The sequence below is a fragment of the Caretta caretta genome, chromosome 5 (genome assembly GCF_965140235.1).
Source record: "Caretta caretta isolate rCarCar2 chromosome 5, rCarCar1.hap1, whole genome shotgun sequence".
Taxonomy (NCBI): domain Eukaryota; kingdom Metazoa; phylum Chordata; order Testudines; family Cheloniidae; genus Caretta; species Caretta caretta.
In genome coordinates this window covers 60,478,172-60,490,654 of record NC_134210.1, presented here as the reverse complement: position 1 = coordinate 60,490,654, position 12,483 = coordinate 60,478,172, and the positions used below count along the sequence as shown (strand labels likewise).

The following is a 12,483-nucleotide window of genomic DNA, read 5'->3' as shown; positions in this document are numbered from 1 at the left end:
AACATTCCCTGCTTCCTGCTGCCTTGGAACTTCTCCTGTACTTGGGATCTGGGTGGAGGAAAAGCCCTGTAGGGGATGGAGGGAGTAAAGGATGTGGTACATCTGGGTACAGGGAAGAAGAAAACCATAAGCTTGGTTTAAACTGAAATAAAAGTGTCCACACATCTTTTGGCACTGGTTTAACGGAATGAGTTTAAAATCATATCTTAAATTAAAATTGGTGCCAATAGTGTGGATGAGTCCTTAGACTCTGGTCCTCTGGGCATGGTATGGACACTACTAAAGTCCCTGTCTGGACTAGGGTATTGGCTAACACATGATCTTTAACATATTTTAAACACTGTTCAGCACTTAGCATAGGCAAGGTTTTAGCACCTTTGAAAACACATTAGCTGGTCAACCATAAGGTTCCCACATATTGTCAACTAGAATAGTTAGCACTTTTTTAAAGTTGTCCAACTATATCTACACTAGTTGCAAACTCAGTTTAAAGTTGTAGTATGTAACACATTTTTAAATGTGGCCTGTTTTCCTGTTCTAGACAGGGTTGTAGATCATGGAAAGAAATAGGTTCTTCTCCCTCCCTTGAACAACTTGCTATTTTACTAGATATGGTATTCAAATACCTACACAGTGCCTTGCAGGCCAGGGGACATTGGAAAATACTCTGTGAAGGTACTCTCCCAAGTTCCTTCCATAACCCAACCTCTACCAACTTGGGTCACCAACATGAGACACTGCTCAGTGGACTATATACTCAAGACTTTTCAATGGAGTTTTCCCTCTTCTTTCTTCCATGCTTTGATCAGCAGTGAAATAGTTAAGAGTGTTAAAGAATTAAAGCAGCAGACGGTATGATTCCCAGCACAGGTAGACAATACACACACTAACTCTGCTTGAGATAATGTGCTAAAAATAGTAGTGTGTCCATGGTGGTACAGGTGGCAGCTTGGTAGCTGGCCAAGTACAATCCAGCCTGACCCCCTGGGTTCAGGTGGCTAGCCTGAGCCTCTGCCTGTGCTAGTCTGGGAACACTGCTATTTTTAGTGTGTTAACTCAAGCAGAGGTAATACACATGTCCCTCTGAGCTGGGACTCTCATCTCCTAGCTGCCATGTAGACATGCCCTCAGACATACCTTGCTATTTTGGTTTATCCTCTAGTCACATTTTGTAAGTTTTCTTCAAAGCTATGAGGGATAGAGACTTTTTTTTTAAACCGAAAGCTTAGATCTGGCGTATAAGATGGCTGTTATGAGGATAAAGTACCAGTTTGCCAATCCAGTGCAATGCAGCCAATTCTAGTCTCTTCTTCCATGGTTCTGTATGGTTCCCTACCAGATCAGACTCTTTAATGGTAGCCCAGCAAATGCCTTCATTGAAAATATTAGCTGGAGGCAAATTGTCCATTAAATCATAGAATCATAGGGTTAGAAAGTACCATAAGAATCATCTAGACTAACCCACTGCCAAGATGCAGGATTTGTTGTCTCTAAACCATCCAAGCCAATGGCTATCCAGCCTCCTTTTGAAAACCTCCAGTGAGGAAGCTTCCACAACCTACCAAGGCAGTCTGTTCCATTGTTCTACCATTCTTACAGTTAGGAAGGCTTTTCTTGAGATTTAACCTAAATCTGCTATGCTGTAGTTTGAACCCACTGCCTCTTGTCCTGCCCTCTGTGGCAAAAGAGAACAAATTTTCTCCATCTTTTTTTTTGGCAGCCTTTCAAGTATCTGAAGACCACTATCTGTCCCTACTTAGTCTCCTCTTTTCCAAACTAAACATACCCAGTTTCTTCAGCTTTTGCTTGAGTGGCTTACATTCCATCCCTTTGATCATTTTTGTCACTCGCCTCTGGATCTTTTTCAGTTTCTCTACATCCATTCTGTACATTGGTGACCAAAACTGGACACAGTATTTCAGCTGAGACCTAACCAGCACTGAGTAGAGAGATACTATCACATACTGTGACTTGCATGTTATGCCTCTGTTAATGCAACCTAAAATTGGATTTGCTTTTTTTGCAACAGCATCACACTGCTGACTCATGCTGCAGCTGTGATCCACCACAACTCCCAGATCCTTCTCAGCAGTGCTGCAGCCAAGCCAGTTTTCCTCCATTATATATTTGTGAATTTGGTTTTTCTTCCCTAAATATAACCTTATATTTGTCTTTGCTGAATTTCATTTTGTTGTCTATAGCCCAATTCTCCAGTTTATCAAGATCCCTCTGAATTTTAGCTTGATCTTCTGAAGTACTGGCAACCCCCCACCCAGCTTTGTGTCATCTGCTAACTTTATCAGTATGCTATCTATACCTACATCCAGGTCAATAAAGATGTTAAATAATACCGGACGCAGAACAGATTCCTGTGGAATTCCACTTGAGACCTCCCTCCAATCTGACGTCATTCTATTAATAGTTACTATTTGTTTCCAATTATTTAACCAATTATGTATCCACTTAATGGTCGTTCTGTCAAGCCTGCATTTCTCCAGCTAACTTATCAGAATGTCAATAATAATGTCTGGCTTTTCTCTCCTCTAGTAGATGCCTTTGGGGTGAGTGTCTTGACTGAGCTCTAGCAGAGAGCAAAATCTCTGTGCCTTCTACTTAGGAAAACTTTATATCTATCAGATTTTAATCAGAGTGCCAACATTTTGTCTCATTTATAGGTAACAGGTTTCTAACAGGCTTTGGGAGACCAACGAGGAGCTATTATCAAATCTCGTAGATGATGACCAATGGCAGGCATGTTGACAGAAAGATCTGTAGCCCCAGACATCAGATGAAGATGTTAGATGAGTTTGTGTGCTTTCTATACTTTGGATCATGTTTTAGATTGACAGTAGTGGGTCCTATTCCAGAGGACTAGATTGCTCAATTTGTAGTTGCTTTGACAAGGCTCAGTTAGAGACTATGAGTCAGATTTCTACCATTATGACTTGTATTTCAGTTTGTGTTCCTATGGCACTGGTAGGAGTCGTCTGTTTTAGCCTGGTACCCCTAATTGGCCTCAGGTTTGGCAACTGGAGATGGACTTAAATCCCTGAAAACAATGAAATTTGCTGGCCAGGTGAACATTTGTTGGTTTATACTTATTGTAATATCCTTAACACTTTTTTTGCACCAACCCAACCAAACCTGCTACATGATCAAATGGTGCGTTTCTCCAGGGAAGAGGAAAGCTCATTCAAACGACAGTCATAAAGCAGAAGTTAATCCTGCTCTAGGATGGACTAACTACTTTGCTTTTATGAGTGGGAGTGAAGTGAAGATTTGAAAGAGTCATAGGAAGGGCTTATAGACTGTCATAAAAATAAAGGGAAGGGTAAACCCCTTTGAAATCCCTCCTGGCCAGGGGAAAGCTCCTCTCACCTGTAAAGGGTTAAGAAGCTAAAGGTAACCTCGCTGGCACCTGACCAAAATGACCAATGAGGAGACAAGATACTTTAAAAAGCTGGGAGGAGGGAGAGGAACAAAGGGTCTGTGTGCTGCTCTTGCCAGGGACAGAACAGGAATGGAGTCTTAGAACTTTTAGTAAGTAATCTAGCTAGGTATGTGTTAGATTATGATTTCTTTAAATGGCTGAGAAAAGAATTGTGCTGAATAGAATAACTATTTCTGTCTGTGTACTTTTTTTGTAACTTAAGGTTTTGCCTAGAGGGGTTCTCTATGTTTTGAATCTAATTACCCTGTAAGATATCTACCATCCTGATTTTACAGGGGGGATTTCTTTATTTCTATTTACTGCTATTTTTTATTAAAAGTCTTCTTTTAAAAAACTGAATGCTTTTTCATTGTTCTCAGATCCAAGGGTTTGGGTCTGTGGTCACCTATGCAAATTGGTGAGGCTTTTTATCCAACATTTCCCAGGAGAGGGGGGGGGGTGCAAGTGTTGGGAGGATTGTTCATTGTTCTTAAGATCCAAGGGTCTGGGTCTGTAGTCACCTAGGCAAATTGGTGAGGCTTTTTACCAAACCTTGTCCAGGAAGTGGGGTGCAAGGTTTTGGGGAAGTATTTTGGGGGGAAAGACGCGTCCAAACAGCTCTTCCCCAGTAACCAGTATTAGTTTGGTGGTGGTAGCGGCCATTCCAAGGATAACGGGTGTAATATTTTGTACCTTGGGGAAGTTTTGACCTAAGCTGGTAAAGATAAGCTTAGGGGGTTTTTTCATGCAGGTCCCCACATCTGTACCCTAGAGTTCAGAGTGGGGGAGGAACCTTGACATAGACATATCCACTCTCCCAGGTGAGCAACTGGAGTGTTTAGAAATAAGTACTAGGTCCTCCCTCTGTAAGGAGGGGTCTTCAGAGAAAATTCTCCCATTTGCTCCCTAGCTGTGAATTCTTCTGTCCCTCCCCTGCCCCATTACTTTTACAAACAATTCACAGAGCCCAGCATGTCTACTGGGAATTTGCGCCCATTTGGGTGTTCATTGAAACCTGAGGAATACCATATTGATATTATATCTTAAGGAGCAGATGAGTGTGGAAGGCCTAGAGGAAGGAGAGGCTTCCCAACCAATTCAAATTTTTAAAAAGAGTTTATACTCAGTTCATGAAATGGATGAAATTTTGGACCATTTCTTATTTTGACTGAATCAATTTGCCCATTCCTAATTAGGAGTAACCGGAAGGGCTAAGTGTCCCAGAAGCCCCAGAGAGCTCTTATACCAACAGCTGTAGAGGATAAATTCTGATTCATGGAGCCCTATAGAAATAGAGACATATTTTAATAACCTTTCTCACATTTTTTAATATTTATTCCTTATTACATTTGTTATAACAACAACTATAGATATTATGGACCCCTCACATATAGCTATTCCCATAAGCATGCTTACATCTGTTTATAGTTTAATTGACTTCAGTGTGGTTAGGCGAAGGAGTAAGCATGGAACTAAGCATTTGCAAGATTTGGCCTTTTATAAAATAAATTGTAGCATGCTGATAATTTCTTTTGACAAAAGGTGTTATGCTATTGTATATAACTTTCTAGTGTCACAAGTATTGATATTTACATTATGTTACAATATCAAGTATATCAGATATCTAACCGAATACAGTAGCATGTCAATTGACAGTACAGAGTTGCAGTTGATAACAGTTGTATTAAAATTGATCCACAAATAAAGAGCAAATATATTTGAAATTAATGACCAAATTTTCAAGGGGGTTTCAAGGGGGTTTTATTTGTGCAAGTGAATGTGATAGATTCTGTCACTTGACTGAATAAGTCAATAAAATGTATACGTGTAAAAGTATGTGCACAGATTTTCATCCATGCAAATAGAGGCAACTTGCCTGTAACTGTTTTAGCTTCCACAGTGCTCATTGGTCTGGGATTTTTTATACAGAATATATTTTAACATAAACATCACAACCAGATTATTATATTCTGTATGTAAAATATATATATACATTCTTAGGGAATAAATTATACTGTGACTTCCCTGTGTTGTCCTTAGTAAATATACATTTGATATTTTTATTACACATTTGTATTCTGCATATTAAGGCTGTATTTATGAAATATATATTTTGCCTATGGGAATGTTGATATGTCTGATGTTATGGGAACCTGTGAATAGGGATTGAAAAATTTTGTAAATTAACTCAAATTAAAGAATTACATTCTATTTCGTTCCATAGAAAATTCTACAGAATTCCACAGATTGCTGAAAGCAATATTTTTGTCCCTTTACCTGGGATGCTATTTTTTGAGCTGCTCAGAGGAGATCTTATTTGCTCTAGCCAGCTAGCATATAGGGGAGCTTTCTCACATAGCTCCCAATGGTGCTACATTTATTGTATGAGACGAGTCACAGGGGCAAAAAGGAAGGCACCTCTTGCTTCCCATTTGTGACTACAAGGCTTTTCCTCCACCCATCTATGTATTCATGTGGACATGGTCATGGATAGCATGTATATTACAAAATTCTGCTGTTGTTCCTGAAGTTTGCAAAAAATTAGAGTAATTGAGTTTGTTTTCCCATCCTCTGTTATGAATTGAATTGATTTACATAACTAATGCATTTCCTTTCTTGTACTCCCAGTTCACTACATTTAGCCTTGCATACCTGTAGATCCCATTGTAAGTTGTCTATCAGGCACCAGTGAGATGGTGGTGGTTCTGTCTTACATATTCAGGTTCAGTTAGGAGAACTGAGAGGAAACAAATCCTGTAAAGAAGAATAGCCTTAATCATTGAACTCAGACATGCTTGTAGTAAATCACACTTACATCTAATTTAAGGGACTTTTAAATTGCCAGCCCAGTGTGAATTAGAATCAGGCCCAATAATACCTGACAATAGTTTATGAACTATAAGAGGGTGTGCTTTCCCATTTAAGGGGCACTGGAGTAAAGGACCAGACAACCCCTGTTCTCTGAGAAAATAGGTGTTCAAGTAGGAAAATGCGGCCATGGGGTTAATTGGGTAGCTACCCCCTGAACATGATAAACCCAGCTGTTAGGTGACTTACAGAAAGGGAGGGGCAGACAACCAGGAGAGGAGAATTGTAGGGGAACACTGACTCTGGAGAGAGGCTGCCTAGGGTGGGAACTAGAACCAGACAGGAGATTGGTGGGCTGAGGAAGCCTGCCTGTTTCACAGCACAGCCTCAAGGTCAGGGCCCCTGAACAAAGGGGAAGAAGTATGTGAGTCCAAGGATGAAGGGGGGCTCTGTGCAGCAGGCCAAGAACCCACATACTGGTGACTGGGGAAGCCTGCTTTAACTCATGGCACAGCCTCAGGCAGGAGAGCTGTGAGATGCAAAGTAATGCACACTGGAAAACATAAACCCAATTATACATATAAAATGGGGTCTAAATTAGCTGTTACCACTCAAGAAAGAGATCTTGGAGTCATTATAGTATAGTTCTCTGAAAACATCCACTCAATGTGCAGCGGCAGTCAAAAAAGTGAACAGAATGTTGGGAATCATTAAGAAAGGGATAGATAATAAGACAGAAAATATCATATTGCCTCTATATAAATCGATGGTACACCCACATCTTGAATACTGTGTGCAGATATATTGGACTTGGACTTGGAAAAAGTTCTGAAAAGGGCGACAAAAATTATTAGGGGTACAGAATGGCTGCTGTACAAGAAGAGATGAATAAAACTGGGGCTTGGAAAAGAGATGACTAAGGGGGGATATGATAGAGGTCTATAAAATCATGACTAGTGTGGAGATAGTAAATAAGGAAGTGTTATTTACTCCTCCTCATAACACAAGAACTAGGGGCCACCAAATGAAATTAATAGGCAGCAGGTTTAAAACAAAAGGAAGTATTTTTTCACACAGTGCACAGTCAACCTGTGGAACCCCTTGCCAGAGGATGTTGTGAAGGCCAAGATGATAACAGGGTTCAAAAAAGAACTAGATAAATTCATGGAGGATTGGTCCATCAATGGCTATTAGCCAGGATGGGCAAGAATGGTGTCCTTAGCCTCTGTTTGCCAGAAGCTGGGAATGGGCAACAAGGGATGGATCACTTGATGATTACCTGTTCTGTTCATCTCCTCTGGGGCACCTGGCATTGGCCACTGTCGGAAGGCAGGAAACTGGGATAGATGGACCTTTGGTCTGACCCTGCATGGCCACTCTTATGTTCTTAGCAGATCTCTGAACCAAGAGGGAAGAGTTGTGAGTCCAGGGACCCCAGGGTAAGAAGAAACCTGTCTGAAAGACTCTCCAGAGAGGGCCTGCATTGGGAATGGCAGAGCTCTCTGGCTTACTTAGTGTCACAGTGAGCCTTGGTTCCTCCCTGAGCTCCAGGGCTGAGACATCTTGTCAATTTTAATCCACCTGTCAACATTTTCAAGAAGGGGTAGGAAAGGGCATCACTTCAGAGATGAGACCAGACAGACATTTCACTCTCCAGAACCCTCAGAAACAAGTTGTTGGGACTCATCTTAAACTCTGCAGCTGAAGGACAGCTAGTGGCCTAAAATGAGTCCCTCTGGCTCCTCAACTCCAGCTTGAAAGGAGTGCAGTACCAGCTAAATCCACCTTTCCTCTGGCAATGACTTTTCAGCACTCTTGGTACCCAGCACTTCAGATAGTGGCCTTACTTGGTGCCCTGTAGTATACAAACCATAGGCCTGCAAGCCAGCATCCTCTGAGCCACTTCTAGGGTTAGATTCCTTTCTCTTAAGATTGAGAACAATTAAGAGGCAGAGGTAGAGGACTAATTGATCCCAGCAGCAGTTTCGTCATCCTTCCCTGATGAGGCAGTCAATCCCTTTGTGCCTTGTCCAACAGATGATTTTACGGCATTCTAAGACCCAATGAAGTGCATGGGTGAGACTTTTAACATCCCTCTAGAAGTAGTATAAGAGAAGTTACACAAGCTGCTAGACATGCAGTCATTGTCTATTATTAACTAGACATTCTACATGCGAAGGACTTGTGGCAGACTCCAGCATTAATACCTACCACTTCCAAAAGGATGAATAGACAGTACCGGTTCTGCTCCAGATGAATAATGGCAGCTACCAAACAATGTGCACTGGGACAAATTGTCTTAGTTTATGGAATGACTCGCACAGGAGCATAAGATTTGAAATCCATCATGCGAAATGGGCAGCTGATAGCTAAAACTTTCCTGCTGGCTGTTTTGATGCATCTGATATGTCTGCATGCACCGTGGCCATATGCGTTGTGTTCTGAAGATCCTCTGGGCTCCAGTCATCGAGAATACCCAGGGAGGTCCAAACCATGATTGAGGATGTTCCTTTTGAGGGCTGTGATCTCTGAAACTCAAAGACTTATGAGGCCTTCCATTCATTAAAAAGACACTAGAGCCATTTTGCACTCTCTGAGCTTGTACGCTTCCCACCCACTCCAGGAGGAAACAAGTCAGACTTCAAAACTTTGCTCCATTCTGTTATAATCCATTGGAGCCTCCAAGGAAGAAGCGCAGGTTCCTATGCAGAGCATGCACTGTCTCTTCCTCAGATATGATGCACTCGACATCTTCCTCTCAACAACAGGTTTCATGCCATCTTCAAGAGATTAGTAGAACCTTTGGAGGCTCTCTACCCTTTTCCCTCACTTTTGGCAACTGTCTTTTTTTGGGCAGGGGAGGGGGTGTCTGGATTGGGATCACCACAGACCAGTGGATCCAGTAGATTATCAGCAATTGATATTGCAGTTCCAATTCCTTCTTACCCCACAACTATCGTCCCCATCCCTCTTTAGGGATCTCACTCACAAGATAACGTGAAAGCAAGAGGTGGACTCATCTCAGAGCAATGGAAGAGGTGTCATTACAGTTCAAGGGTCAGGGGTCTTTATTCCCATTATTCTCTCATTCTAAAGAAAGATGGTTAACCTCTCATTCTGGACCTTCAACATCTCAACAGCATATATCTTCCTTACAGGAAATATGTCAGATTCCTAGCAGGAACATCTCATTAGCAGAGCAGTATCTTGCCCTTTGGTCTTCCCACAATACTGAGGATGTACTTGGCAGCCGTAGTAGCTCACTTAATGAGACAAGGGATCCAAATCTACTCATATCTCACTGATGAGTTGAGCTTTGGAAGATCACCCCAGCAAGTGACAATAGACATAAGTCTCTTGATGGATGTTGACATAATGAATGCATAGCTGTGATGTTTAATGTCAGCACAATAGACTTATGTGCCACAGACTGAGAAATGCCAAGTGTTCTGCTCCAGAGGGGCTCCCATCTAGACTCCCTTTAGATGCCTTTCTTATTCCCTGGACACTGGGACTAATGTATGTGTCCCATCCCCCTCCCGCACCCCCACCCCAGTCTCTGTGATATTGATGGTCCTGAGAGTTTAGGCAAGATACTGGATCAAGGACCATGATAGCCCCAGTACAGGCCAGGCAATTCTGGAATTCAGATCTGCTGAGCTTCTCCGTGGTAGCTGCTGATCACTTTTCTTGTTCTGCCCAACAGTTTCACAGCACAGCAGTCAGATGCTATGCCAGCTGGCTGACATTCACCAGAAAAGCTGTTCAGCTGAAGTTCAGAACTTTCTGCTCCAAAGCAGGAAAGCCTCAGTCGACTGACTTATAAAGCTTAGCGGAAGAGATTTGATATTTGGTCATCTCAGCACTATCTGTCTCCCTTGACAACACCCATTTCAGTGATACTGGACTATTTACTAGGTCTGAAACAATCTGGACTTTGATTGTTCCTTAGGAACACTTGCACATTCCTATTCAGGGCCACAATGTATTTTCTTACCCCACAGTAGCTAGATTCTTTAAGGGCCTTATTCATGTTTTCCCTCCAATTTTGGAGTCATCTCCCTCTTGGGACCTCAATATAGTGTTAACAGGGATGACAGACTCTCCCTTTGTTCCCTGTACCACCTAACAGTGAAGACTATTTTTTTAGTAGCCATTATATCCTTTTGACAGGTAGGGGAGATTCAAACCCTCAGGGTGGGTCCCCCTTATACAATGATTCAAAAAGACAGGATTATTTTCAGGCTCATCCCAAATTCCTGCTCAAAGTTCTTTCAGAATTCCATGTGAACTAATTTATTCATCTTCCAGTTTCCTTACCCAAACCTCATTTCATCTTGGGGGAAGCTAGACTTCATACGCTTGATTTAGTAACGGCACTGTCATATTACCTTAACAGGACAAAACCATTCAGGAACGCACCTAGACTGTTTGTAGCCATTGTGAAAGTGAAAGGGTCAGTTTCCTCACCAAGATTATTAGAATGGGTCTCTAATTGTATAAAAACATATTATGATCTAGCTAAATTAGATCTACCTACCCACATAAGAACTCATTTTCAGTTGCTGAAAAAGTGCACTCTGTGTTCCTGAAAGCTATACAGAGTATATTGATAGTACAGTACATTGTTCAAACTGTATAATTTAGGGAAGCTGGGCATGAAGATCTTGTAGGGGCAGGCAAATCCCTTGGAATCGTTTTTAAAGGATAAGTCACTTGGTGCAATCAGCATTTCCACCACAACAAAGGGAGTGAGAAAATACTGTCCAAAAGTATATTTATGAACTGTAGCGGTAAATCATCTCTGACAAGGGTTATTTAACAGTTTCCAGAGAGGAGGCAAGCTCCACAAGAGGTAGCGAAATTTCTGTAGCCTTCCCGTCAGTTTCTGGGAGCTCCCTCCAGCACATCACTGTTGTTAGCCTTTGGTTGTCCCAGAAGGTTTTGGTTCCTGGAAGTGATGGATCTCCTCCCTAGATCACCCGCTTAATCTTCAAATAGTACCGTATGACCCAGGACTTGGTATACTACAGTGACTCTGCTCATGTGGGTCTTTTGACCTGACTCTTGACAGGGTGTGTAAGAAGAGCAAGGAACAGATGATTTCTATAGTGTATGAAGAATCAACATCTTCATGTGTTTTATAGAATTTGAACCTATTTGGGGCCTTGTACAGTGATAGAAAATTTAATAATTTTAGATGTAACACTCATACCATTCAGCTCTTTCATCAAAACAAGCTGAATGTTTTTACAAAATTCTCCAAGGTATGCTGGAGTTTCCTGTGAACCATCTAATACTGTCCACTATAAGATATAGGTAAAGAACCACTGGTCTAACCTGGAATGGGAATTTCTTGGTTCACTTTGAAGTGATGATGAATATTTTCCAATTAACCAGAGTATTATTTTCATTACATTCATTTTAAAATATGCATAAGTTGAAAACATGAAATGTGACAATTTAAGATGTGGAAATGCAGCAGTGATTTGGTGGTAATATTAGTCGTACTCAGTGTAAGTAGTAGTAGTAGTGAAAAGGATGTGTATGTGTACTCTTTAGAGGAAATAGAGCGAGACAGTTTGTACAGGATGTCAGCAAATATTGCTTCTGTATCAAAAGTATGGATTTCAGTGTTCATGTCTGTTTATGATATGAAAAGTCATTCACGACTCCATTTTAATGATCTCTCATCCTTTCAGAGAAGTATTCTATTATGTTGAAAAATAGTTGATACTATTAACAAAGAAGGGCTGGCTTTATACAGAGAAATTGTCCATGCAGCCATTACATGAGAGGAAGTTGGAAAAATAATGACATTTAATACAACACATACAATGGTAAAAATACTAGTTGTGAAATGCAGTTTCTATAACTATAGTTCATTACATTTTCTTTGATCTGTTGTTACCAATTAGGGTCAAGAGATTAAAAACTTTTGTCTGTTTTTGATATCACTCTTCCTTTTCAGTCCCTTTATCTTATAGACCAGTGTTGAGTTCTAGAGCATCTTTGTCAATTCATGTGTGTTATTTGCAGCAATCATTTTATTGTTTTTACTAATCACATTATTTAGATATGTCATTGTGTCAAATTTTAATGGAGGCAAGTATATTAGAAAACAAAATAATATTGATAGACTCTGATGATGGCAAGGTGAACGTGTACATGAGAGAGACCACAAAGAATTCCGCGACCATAGTAGGAGTGCAGGGCAGCTAAATTAGATAGAAAAAGAAAAAAAA

The 12,483-nt window shown here is 40.9% G+C and overlaps 1 protein-coding gene across 7 annotated transcripts in view; it reads left to right on the top strand.

Annotated features, from left to right (window-relative positions):
- ARB2A (ARB2 cotranscriptional regulator A) overlaps positions 1-12,483 on the top strand; it is a 363,334-nt gene that overhangs the window by 242,241 nt on the left and 108,610 nt on the right. The window lies entirely within an intron of this gene.